Here is a 12,599-nt window from a genome sequence, read left to right on the forward strand (position 1 = left end):
AAATGTAAAATCCTCTGTTTGGGTTGACAAAAAAGTTCACTGCTCAAGGTCAAGATGGAAGAAAGCAACTTAGTAAGAATTCACCAATGAGGATCCAGGACATTTTGTTGACTGTCACCATGATAGAAGCCCCCAGAATGAAGAGCCTGCTAACAAAGCTAAGACAGTACGAGGCGGAAGTGGTTGAGAGAGGCCGAGGGTGGAGACACAGTCTTGAGTTTCTCTGTGCTGGTCAGGGTGTGTTCCTTCCTGGATGAAACAGTCTAAGGAGAATACTGATGAACCAGAGTTCAACCAGAGGAAGCAGCCAGGATGACAGTGCCTCATAATCACGCTAGATGGGGGATGACCGAGATTTAACTTAGAAAAGTCAGGTTTTTCAAATATTTAAACGTACCTACCATTTATAATAGGGAACAAAAGAACAGATGAGACAGTGAGATCTTTAGGAACCTAAAGGCTGGGATACAGAAGAATTGAGAAGGATCAAATGGAGGAGAAGCCTTTAGGAGAATATGTACTGAAAAAAAAGGGAACTTTGCTTTAGTATGTAGAAAATCAGCTGCATTGTGTGATAGATGCAGAGACGAGATTTGCGAGGACGGGGGCTGGCAAATACATGCAGGCCATCTTTGTAGGCAACAAATTCTAGAATTTTGGTGGAGAAGAAAGGGAAAGAATTTGGATGAGTTTTTGCAAAAGGCACTAGCCTGAAATGTAATTAAAAAAACTATTTATTTTTTGTCTGTGCTGGGTCTTTATTGCCATGTGGGCTTTTCTCTAGTTGCGGCCTGCAGGGGCTACTCTCTAGATGCGGTGCCGAGGCTCATTGCAGTGGCTTCTCTTGTTGCTGAGAATGGGCTCTAGGGTATGTAGTCTTCCGTAGTTGTGGCACGAGGTCTCAGTAGTTGCGTTTCCTGGGCTCCAGAGCACAGGCTCAGTAGTAGTGGTGCAAGGCTTAGTCGCTCTGCAGCATGTGGGGTCTTCCTGGACCTGGGGTCAAATCCATGTCTCCTGCATTGGCAGGCAGATTCTTTACCACTGAGGCACCAGAAAAGCCCCTGAAATATAATTTTGTTTTAAAGGTAAGGCAGTCATGTAGGTTTTGATGGGGTGACTGGATCTCAGTTTGTAGATTTAGGTCTCTTGCCTCGGCATATTACTGATACAGTGTTTGCTTTCACTCTCAAGAGTAGGCTGGTGTGGATGATAAATATCATGATGTTGCAGTCTTTGAAGGCTGAGGGAGGTGAGCCAGTGGAGGAGGCATGAGACTGGAGATTTTGCAGTGAACATGTGTAATGAGGAAGTAAGTCCTGCTATGTCCTGACTGGGCAGCAGCAGGCTGGGGCTGGCCAGGAAGCCAGGCTGGGGATTTGGTTGGATAGGGAGCTCTGGCAGGTGCTATGAATCCATAGACTAGAGGCCAAGTCTGGAACTTGGCTGGAACCAGCAGGCTTCTGGCATTGTATCTGGCAGTGATGAAGACTTCTGCATTTTAATCAAGCATTCTCAAGAACAGAAGTCTTCCTGACTCCAATGGATGCAGGTGAAGAAGCTCCTCCGGGGCTCCTCTCACCAGACCATTCTAAGGCCAAATCCCAAGTCCATTAGTTTTCAAAGGCATGCTGATAGAAGCTCTCTTCTGCTGGGGTTTCTCTCTCCTGAGTGGAATGAAAAAGAACTTGCTTCATTAGCAGTAGGCAAAAAGTAGAAACCTATTAAATCAGAGCGAGTTATGTAAGTCTAAACCTAGAAATTGTGATAAATGTGCCTTCCAAGAGGGCCGCAGACGCTGGTACTTTCCTGTGAGTGCACATTTAATAGGACCGAGGACTTGTATGTCCTATCCCCACTCACAACAGCCACACACAACGCCCTGGGCTTTTCAAATGTCAGGGAACCCTGGACCGCCAGCCGTCCTTTTAGCTGCTCTTTTATTGGCCTCTTTGGGGCTGTATTTCTTTTCCACCATGGAGGATAGATGTCATATTATAGCCCCATCAGAGGTTAAGAGCACAGATATTGCAATCAGGGGAACTGGTCTGAAGTTCATTTCCATTAGTTACCACCACTGTTTGCCTTTGGGCAAATAACTTCCTGGGTCTGAGCCTCAGTTTTTTCATTCGTGGAATGGGAATAATGCCAGTACTTATGTCCCTAATTTTTTGTGGGGACTACATGAGGTAATAAATGTGATTACAGTGTGAGGTAAAGTGATTACATTGTTGTTTTAGTCACTAAGTTGAGTCTGATTCTTTGCAACCCCTGGACTGTAGCCTGCCAGGATCCTCTGTCCTTGGCATTCTCCAGGCAAGACTACTAGAGTGGGCGGTCATTTACATTTTTGGCATTAATACTGCTTGTGGCTATTTTTCGTGTTCTTTGTTGCTCTTTGGTGAGATTTTTGAGGGAAGCTGGTTTCTCTTTTCCCTTTCACGCATTGGAGAAGGAAATGGCAACCCACTCCAGTGTTCTTGCCTGGAGAATCCCAGGGACAGGGGAGCCTGGTGGGCTGTCGTCTATGGGGTCGCACAGAGTCGGACACGACTGAAGCAACTTAGCAGCAGCAGCAGCAGCAAGTAGAGTCAGGAAGTGCTTCTGTTTTTCAGGTCTCTTCATCAAGCATTTACTGAGCACTTCATATATATGTGAAGGACTTTGTTGTTCAAGAAAGGTACCTATCAATATTTTACTCTGTGCTAGTCTGGTGGATGGAGAAGGCAATGGCACCCCACTCCAGTACTCTTGCCTGGAAAATCCCACGGACAGAGGAGCCTGGTAGGCTGCAGTCCATGGGGTCACTGGGAGTTGGACACGACTGAGCGACTTCACTTTCACTTTTCACTTTCATGCATTGGAGAAGGAAATGGCAACCCACTCCAGTGTTCTTGCCTGGAGAATCCCAGGGACAGGGGAGCCTGGTGGGCTGCCATCTATGAGGTCGCACAGAGTCGGACACGACTGAAGCGACTTAGCAGCAGAAGCAGTCTGGTGGATACTGTCTAGCAGGACCCACTAGAATGAATTGCAGTCGATCCCTTCCTGACTCTACTGTGGATTTTTTGAATGTTTAATTACAAGAATGGTAACAATAACAATCATAAATACATACCACTTTAAAGATGTATAGAACAGAGTTCTGGTTCAGACCAGGACTCATGTGAACAGTGATTTACAATTAACCAGTGTCTTCAAACCAAAGTGTGTGTGTATGTGTGTGTAAAGGTTAGTTCCTCATTATAGTAGCCATGTGGCTGTGAGCAGGGCAGATAATATCTTCTCCATACTTTTGGTTGAACTCATTAAGTTTGTATAACTTTTTTGGAAAAGAATTTGGATTGAGTAGCTGTTATGAGAATATGTAAGATTATACAATATTTTGTAGTCTTTTGTAACTTTTTTTGAAATAGTTATGAGTTCAAATGTGGTGGCAAATTTAATCTATGCTGCATGACAGGATTTCAGATTAGCCAAAAATGATTAAGCCCTTTGACACTGGAAATAGCAATTTTTTACCATTTCATTATACTCTTCTTAGGGTTAGAAGTGATGCATTGGCTGTTAACCAGCTCTAACAGCTTTAGAAAAGACTGCATTTTCTTTTTTTCCTTCTGTCCTTCCCTCCCTCCCTCCCTCCCTCCTTTTCTTCTTTCCTTCTGTTTTTCTTTCCTTCCTTCCTCAATAATATACTTGACTTCTTTTGTGAATAGCTAAGATTTGGAATCTACAGATCAAGGTGCTTTTAAAATAAATTTTAATTAAAAATATTTCTGCATATAGCCATATACCTTTTCAGCTAGCTTGATTTCTTTTTCTCCATGGGCTTAGTTTGTGAACCTGGAGCCAATTTACATAATTGATTAAAGCAAACCTAGATAGTTCGTGACCCATTTTTATTAGAAGTTTTTCTCTTCCTCATCTGCTATTAATATCATGACAATTAAGATGGTATTTACACTAGCCTGGCTAGCAATTTTCAGATTCAAATCTTGGTTCTGGAAGCATGAGATTTTTAGAAACACTGAATCTGAGTTCTCTCATCTGCAAAATGACTTTATTATCATTTTATTGAAATACGTGAATTGAAATGTACCTTGTAATTCTTGGTTGATGGCTTTTTAAGGATAAAACTTTAACCTATGTAATTCTAAAAAGCAAAATATGGCTAACTTGATAATAGAGATTTCTAGGCCATCATCAATATCCTCTTATTAATGGCAATGCTGGTAGTGACACCAGTAGGAATAGATGAAAAAAGACTTGTATCTATAATGGCATCATAATTAACATGTCACTAATGGTCCTTTGGCATTATAGTTTGAGGAAATAATGAAAATGTCATTTCAAGTTATTCTATCATTTATTAAGAAGCAGTAAATGAAGTCCTCAAACTGCAGGTTAAGATCAATAGGTGTTCGTCAGCTATTAGCTGCAGGGTCACTGAACTTCAGCTTGTTACTCTTTCCTCTTTCTGCTACACACTGGACCATGTGCCCATTGTGTGGCTATATGATAGTGCAGCCTAGGAATGAATAGGGCTGGAGTCACTCACACTGGGGTCGAATCTATACAATGGTTACTTATACATTGTGTGACACACTTAATTGTTCTGAGTCTGCTTCCTAAAATGTAGAAATGATACCTTTCTCAGTCTGGTTGTGAGGATTAAATGTGATAATGCATAGAAGTACCTGGCACCAAAAACTGGTAACATGTATCAAGTGTCTCCTCCATGCTTTCTGTTTATGTGGTAGTTCAGACAATAAAGAATCCATCTACAGTGCAGGAGACCTGGATTCGATTCCTGGGTCAGAAAGACCCCCTGGAGAAGGGAATGGCAACCCACTCTAGTATTACTGCCTGGAGAATCCCATGGACCGAGGAGCCTGGTAGGCTACAGCCCATGGGGTCACAAAAAGTTGGACACATCTGAGCGACAACAAAATCAACAACAACCACTTAACTTAGTTGAATGAATGCTCCATTTCCGTTTTACAAGTGAGAACTCAGGGAGGTTGAATGACCTGTGACTCTTGCATAGGCAGTGAATACCTGAGGTAGGTTTCCGGCCTGGGTCTGCATTCTCTGTGGCTTCTGTTGTGGTGCGTCCAGCATGGCAGGTCCTTGAGAGACCACAGCTTTTCTGCTCCCTCCACAAGGGTTTTTGACTAAGGATCTGAAAGAAATAATTTCTTCTCATTAAGTTTGTGTCAATATGACCTTCAGTTAAAATACAAATGTACAACTTTCTACGCTGGCACACTCTGAATTCAAGCAAGGGATTCTGTGTGCTATCAGTCACTCTTAATGGCAGAGCTCAGAACTGAAGGTCTTTATACCACCCTAAATATTCTTTTTCTTTTTAAAAAGTTTACTTTGACATAATTCAAATTTACAAAAATGTGTAAGAATAGAAATCCCATATTCTCTTCTTTTAATTTATATTTCATTAAAAAATATATTTTATTGATAGTTGACTTAACAATGTTTCAGGTGCACAGCAAGGTGATTCAGTTGTACATATACACATATATTATTTTTGAAATTATTTTTCATCATAGGTTATTACAAGATATTGATTATAGTTCTCTATGCTATGCAGTAAACCTTTGTTGCATATCTATTTTTTTAATTAGAAACCTAGCATTCTATTCATAATAAGTCAAACAAGTGGACTCAAAATGTCATAATTTTTTAGTTAGACAAAAATTCATGTTTTCTAAAATTTATATACATTACACAGATTTATATATATGTATGCAAAAGCTTTTCTACCACTTGGTAAAGACCTAAGAAAGAGCATTAACAAAAAAGAAGATATGGATAAACTGGTGAACATAAACAAAATGAAATGGGAGCACTGAATATGAAATAGAAAAAGTGAAATAAATTAGATAAAAGTAAAAGATCCTCATGTGAATAGTCCAGTTGTTTTTAAACATGAATGCTCATTAGAAATGTATCTGGAGCTCTGGAGAAAAAAAGCAATACCTGAACATTTGTATTTTTTGAAATCTTTCAAGATAATTCTGATATGCATCTGGATTTTTAAAGAGTGATTACAGGTTTTTCTATTAGATCTAAGTTTTGGTGATATAGAGTTCTATTATTTTTCTGTTGACCAACCATGATACAATGGTATTGCTAGCGGTACTTAAATAATCTCAATATTAAAAGACATTTATCAGTTTTCACAATCAATAGCAAGACAAAAAATAAAAGATAATTACAATTGCAAACCATAATCGGAACATGATTAACTTAATATAAAATAATAACATAAAATTGGGTGGGGATCAAGCAGAGTGATGTGGTAAGTGGAAGTGCCAATATGCACATATTTTCATCCATCCAGCGAGTCTGTGTATTTTGGTTGGTGCATTTAATCCATTTCCATTTAAAGTAATTATCAATATGTATGATCCTATTAACATTTTCTTAGTTGTTTTGGGTTTATTTTCTTTTTTTTAATTTTATTTTATTTTTAAACTTTACAATATTGTATTAGTTTTGCCCAACATCGAAATGAATCTGCCACAGGTATACTCATGCTCCCCATCCTGAACCCTCCTCCCTCCTCTCTCCCCATACCCTCCCTCTGGGTCGTACCAGTACACCAGCCCCAAGCATCCAGTATCGTGCATCGAACCAGGACTGGCGACTCATTTCATACATGATATTATACATGTTTCAATGCCATTCTCCCAAATCTCCCCACCCTCTCCCTCTCCCACAGAGTCCAAAAGACTGATCTATACATCAGTGTCTCTTTTGCTGTCTCGTATACAGGGTTATTGTTCCCATCTTTCTAAATTCCCTATATATGCGTTAGTATACTGTATTGGTGTTTGTCTTTCTGGCTTACTTCACTCTGTATAATAGGTTCCAGTTTCATCCACCTCATTAGAACTGATTCAAATGTATTATTATTTTTTTTTTTTTTTAACTTTTGGAACACTTTAATCAACAGAATGGAAGTATACAAATGAATTTCAAAATGAAATCAATGCACCCAAGAGGGAGATCTAACATGAGAGTATCTACAGCTCACAATGAGAATCTGGTCAGATGGAAGAAGGCCAGAGTCCAAAGCAGAGAGTGAAGAGGGATGCGTAAGAGAGAGGAAGGGCTCTGGGACCGAAATATCAAGACGTGCTCATCTGATGTCTTCAAATTCCAGACTCCCCAAGGCCACAGTTGGTGGTTTGGGACAAACATGGTATTTGGTCACAAAGAGCAGCAGTAGAGATCGGCTGTATCTGGAATGGGGAGGGAGGCAAGACATCTGGGGAGACTGTAGATAGTCTATGATAAAGAAGACGGAGGTATGAGGGCACGGGCACTAATAAGGCTCTGTGTCCCCTTACGACAGGCGCCAACCAAACCACAGCAATGTACTATGAAAAATGACTCAAGTTACTGCTTTAGTGGAAGATATGAAGTAGCTACAGGAAACTTCTGTGGAAAAGGTCCAGCTTATATGGAGAAAAATACACATTCAAGCACTGGATTATCTATAGCGCCACATTCAGAGTTGGTGGAGGAAAGGAGCTCTTTCTGGGTGACTTGCAGAAGGCCATCTTTTCTTCATGGAGAGGACTGAAGCATTCAGTTCTTTACAAAGTTCTGTTAGTCTTCATCTTGTCCTGTTTTGCCTTGTATTTGGAAGCGTCCCTGGGCTCACTGCTGGGATTGCTCCAATCGTCAGCTTCAGCTGTGCTCTTGTAATGGCGCCATGCGGACTTGTTAAAAACCGGAAGTCTCTCAAATGATTCACTTGAAAGGGCCTTTAAATAAATGACAGCATCAGTACCCACACCTTCCATAGAATAGAGCTTTAGATCTCCTTGAAAATATCTAGCATACAGACGAGAAATTGGCAAGCCATAACCAAATCCAGCCAATGGGGCAGCTCGGGTAGGCTCCAGGCTAGGTCTCGGAGCAGTTGAATACATGTAGTTAAAAAGGCGATCTATTTTTCGGAGTGGAACCCCACCACCTAGGTCACTTATCTTAATGGATAAGTCTTCTTTACCCAGAGTAACCAGGGTTTTAACAGCTGGGTAGCCCTCTTTTCTATCTTCATATAGTTCAACTGTTGCTCTCATTGAGTTCTTGAACAACTCAAAGAGCATGTGAAAGAGGTGTGAGGGCACATAAACTACCTGAATAGGTTTGTTTGGAGCTTTGGCATTGAATTCTTCAACTTCCAGCTCTGGAGCTACCAGATAATACTGTTCACAAAGCATCTTGGCGGTTTCATACGCATCTTTCACAACATCAGCAACGTTGCAGGTGGGATCAATACTTCCGATGTGTTTCGGATGCACAGGATTGGTGTCACCGCCAAACAGAAGTGTGTGCTGGTTAATAAGCATGCGGAAAGAGATGCGGTTGGTATAAAATCGGTCCAGAAAATACTGGATGTTACTGCTAATGAATGGATCAAACCCAAACTTCTCCTTGTACTCGATCACTCCTTGGGCCATTGTAGGAACCACATCATTGTGTCTATTTCTGACTTTAATTAGGACTTGTAGAAAGTTATCCAAGACCTGCGGATCTTCAGGGCTCTTATTTTCATATTCTAGAAGTTCAAGAAAACTCTGCATATACCAGCTCTGAACCAATCCCACCGAAGGGCGGTTAAGCAAGTTCTCCGGCAGAAGATTAACTTCTCTCATTGTGTTAGCCAGGCGCACAGGAAGCTCCTTTCGTAGGAACATATACGAAGTTTTCTCACACGCATTATCTCTCCCGAAGTCCAGGAACTGCTTGATGGAGAGCGGCGACGGCGAGAAGCGCGAGTAGCGCTCAATCTGCTTGGGCACCGGCTGCTTCAGCAGCAACCGGAACAGCCGCATCCTCGCCCCGGCAGCGCAGAGACCGGCCGAGAGGCTCAGGCGGCCGCAAGGACCGGTGCAGCTGAGCCGCGCGGATTGGGCACGTTCGCCAAGCGCGCACCCCGGCCTCCGCCTCCGCCTCCGCGCCGCTGGTGCAGCCTCCGCAGCACCAGCAGCCCAAATGTATTATTTTTAATGGTTGAGTAATACTCCATTGTGTATATGTACCACAGCTTTCTTATCCATTCATCTGCTGATGGACATCTAGGTTGCTTCCATGTCCTGGCTATTATAAACAGTGCTGCGATGAACATTGGGGTACACGTGTCTCTTTCAATACTGGTTTCCTCAGTGTGTATGCCCAGCAGTGGGATTGCTGGATCATGAGGCAGTTCTATTTCCAGTTTTTTAAGGAATCTCCACACTGTTCTCCATAGTGGCTGTACTAGTTTGCATTCCCACCAACAGTGTAAGAAGGTTCCCTTTTCTCCACACCCTCTCCAGCGTTTATTGCTTGTAGACTTTTGGATCGCAGCCATTCTGACTGGCATGAAATGGTACCCCATAGTGGTTTTGATTTGCATTTCTCTGATAATGAGTGATGTTGAACATCTTTTCATTTGTTTGTTAGCCATCTGTGTCTTCTTTGGAGAAATGTCTATTTAGTTCTTTGGCCCATTTTTTGATATTTTCTATAGGTCTTTTCCTTCTTTGGTGTTTCCTGTCTAGAGAAGTTCCTTTAGCATTTGTTGTAAAGCTGGTTTTGTGGTGCTGAATTCTCTTAAGTTTTGCTTGTCTGGAAAGCTTCTGATTTCTCCATCAAATCTGAAGGAGAGTCTTGTTGGGTAGAGTATTCTTGGTTGTAGGCTCTTCCCTTTCATCAGTTTAAATATATCATGCCATTCCCTTCTGGTTTGTAGAGTTTCTGTTTAGAAATCAGCTGATAGCCTGATGGGAGTTCTCTTGTATGTTATTTGTCATTTTCCCCTTGTTCCTTTTAATACTTTATCTCTGTCTTAAATTTTTGTCAGTTTGATTACTGTATGTCTCAGTGTGTTCCTCCTTGAGTTTACTCTTCCTGGGACTCTCTGTGCTTCCGGGACTTGGTTGACTATTTCCTTTCCCATGTTAGGGAAAATTTCAGCTATTATCTCTTCAAATATTTTCTCAGGTCCTTTCTGTCTTCTGCTTCTGGGACACCTGTAATGTGAATATTGGTGAATGTTGTTTCAGAGGTCTCTTATGCTGTCTTTATTTCTTTTCATTCTTTTTTCTATATTCTGTCCTGTGGCAGTGATTTCCACCATTCTGTCCTCCAGGTCATTTATCCATGCTTCTGCCTCAGTTATTCTGCTGTGGGTTCCTTCTTGTGTATTATTCATCTCTGTTTGTTTTTTAGTTCTAGGTCTTTGGTAAACATTTCTTGCATCTTCCCAATCTTTGCCTCCATTCTTTTCCCAAGATGCTGGATCATCTTCACTATCATTATTCTGAATTCTTTTTCTGGAAGGTTGCCTATTTCCACTTCATTTAGCTGTTTTTCTGGGATTTTTCTTGTCCCTTCATCTGGGACATAACTTCCTGCTTTTTCATCTTGATTACTGTTCTGTAATATGATTTTTGTTTTAGCCACTGTGAGTCTGTGGTTCTTCTTGCTTCTTCCTATCCGTCCTCGGGTAGATGAAGCTAAGAGGCTTATGTAAGCTTCTTGATGAGAGGGACTGGCAATGGAAAAAACTGGGTCTTGCTTTTGTGGGTAAGACCTTGCTCAGTAAAGCTTTAATCCAATTATCTGCTGATGGGTGGGGTTGCACTCCCTCCTTGGTGTGGTTTGGCCTGAGACAACCCATCCCTGGGGTGTAGGGCTCTGTGATAGGTTAATGGTGAGCTTCAAGAGGATTTACGGTTAGTGGGACCTTTCAGTGTCCCCATCCTGGTGGTGAGACCCAGCCAATCCATGCCTCCAGAGAAGGCCCTCCTACACTAGTGGGTGGTTTTGGTTCAGTCTCCTGTGGGGTCACTGCTCCTCTCCTGTGGGTCTTGGTGCATGCAAAATTTTGTTTGTGCCCTCCAAGACTGGAGTCTCTATTTCTTCCAGTCCTCTGGAAGTCTTATAACTGGCCTCAAGACCAGATTCCCTGGAGATTCCCAGTCCCTTTGTCAGATCATCAGGCTGGTAAGCCTGATGTAGGATTCAGAACCTTCACAGCAGGGCAAGAATTTCTTTGATATTATTGTTCTCCAGTCTGTGGGTCACCCACCCGGTGGTCATGGGATTTTATTTTATTACGATTGCACACTCCTACCATGTCACTACAGCTTCTTCTTTGTCTTTGGATGTGGGATATATTTTTTTGGTGGGTTCCAGAATCCTTCTGTCAATGGTTGTTCAACAGCTAGTTGCAATTTTGGTGCTCTCACAGGAGATGAACACACATCCTTCTACTCTGCCATCTTGAACCAGAAGTTCCCCATATACTCTTGATGCAGACTCATCAATTCTTTATGTATTTTATCCCATTGCTCTATCTCTCTGTTTGGGTGTATATGTACATGTGTGAAGTGTACACATATTCTTTCCTCTGAACCACTTCAGAGTAAGTCACAGCCATATTTTACCACATATATTACTGTGTGTACTTCCTGCAAACAAGGAAACCTTTTACACAACCACAGTAATATAATGATCAAAATCAAGAATTGTAACATCGACACAATCTGTTAATCAAAGTCATTATCTATATTCAAATATTGTCCGTTCTCAAAGGCCAGTTGAGAATCACATATTGTTTTTGTTTGTCATGGCTCCTTACTTTCCTTCTATCTGAAAGAGTTTTTGGTCTTTCCTCATTTTGAAAATTTGAATACAGACCAGTTATTTTGTGGAATATCCCTCAATTTGTTTTGTATGATATTTCCTCATGATTCAGTTCAGTTCACTTCAGTCACTCAGTTGTGTCCGATTCTTTGTGACCCCATGAATTGCAGCATGCCAGGCCTCCCTGTCCATCACCAACTCCCGGAGTTCACCCAAACTCATGTCCATCGAGTCGGTGATGCCATCCAGCCATCTCATCCTCTGTCATCCCCTTCTCCTCCTGCCCCCAATCCCTCCCAGCATCAGAATCTTTTCCAATGAGTCAACTCTTCACATGAGGTGGCCAAAGTATTGGAGTTTCAGCTTTAGCATCATTCCTTCCAAAGAACACCCAGGGCTGATCTCCTTCAGAATGGGCTGGTTGGATCTCCTTGCAGTCCAAGGGACTCTCAAGAGTCTTCTCCAATAGATTTGGATTATACAATTTTGGCAGGAAAACCACAGAAGTTATGTGTCTTCCTAATTGTATTGTATCAGGAGACACATAATGTTGGTTTGTGCCAGTATTGGTGATGTTAACTTTTATCACTTGGTTAAGATAATGTCTGCCAGGTTTCAGTTGTGGGGAGATAATGAGATTTTGTACAGGAGTACAGGCTACAGTCCATAGGGTCAAAAAGAGTTGGACACAACTGAAGCAGCAGCAGCATTCTTTGAGCACTTCCTCACTTTCTGGCATAAGATGCTCCAGACTCATCTTGTACTGCCTCTGTCCCAACCCTGGAATCAATCTTTTTCCCAGAGTTTTGGTTCTTTGGTTCTTTTTAATAGAGAATGCTATATAGAAATCAAGATCAGTCACTGATACAAGAATTTACTTTTTGTGTAAACAGCTCTCTGTGTACCTACCTAGGAAACACACATATATACACATA

General features: G+C 41.6%; 1 pseudogene across 1 annotated transcript; it reads right to left on the reverse strand.

The window, feature by feature from the left end:
- Positions 1 to 6,932: 6,932 nt before the first annotated feature.
- On the reverse strand, positions 6,933 to 9,020 carry LOC147371795 (pyruvate dehydrogenase (acetyl-transferring) kinase isozyme 3, mitochondrial pseudogene; annotated as a pseudogene). The gene has a single exon (XR_015164834.1). The product of XR_015164834.1 is annotated as a pyruvate dehydrogenase (acetyl-transferring) kinase isozyme 3, mitochondrial pseudogene (transcript).
- Between the last annotated feature and the right edge of the window lie 3,579 nt (positions 9,021 to 12,599).

This window comes from Bos grunniens, chromosome 5 (genome assembly GCF_055505025.1).
Source record: "Bos grunniens cultivar Pamir isolate PY7600 chromosome 5, Bosgru_T2T1.0, whole genome shotgun sequence".
Lineage (NCBI taxonomy): Eukaryota > Metazoa > Chordata > Mammalia > Artiodactyla > Bovidae > Bos > Bos grunniens.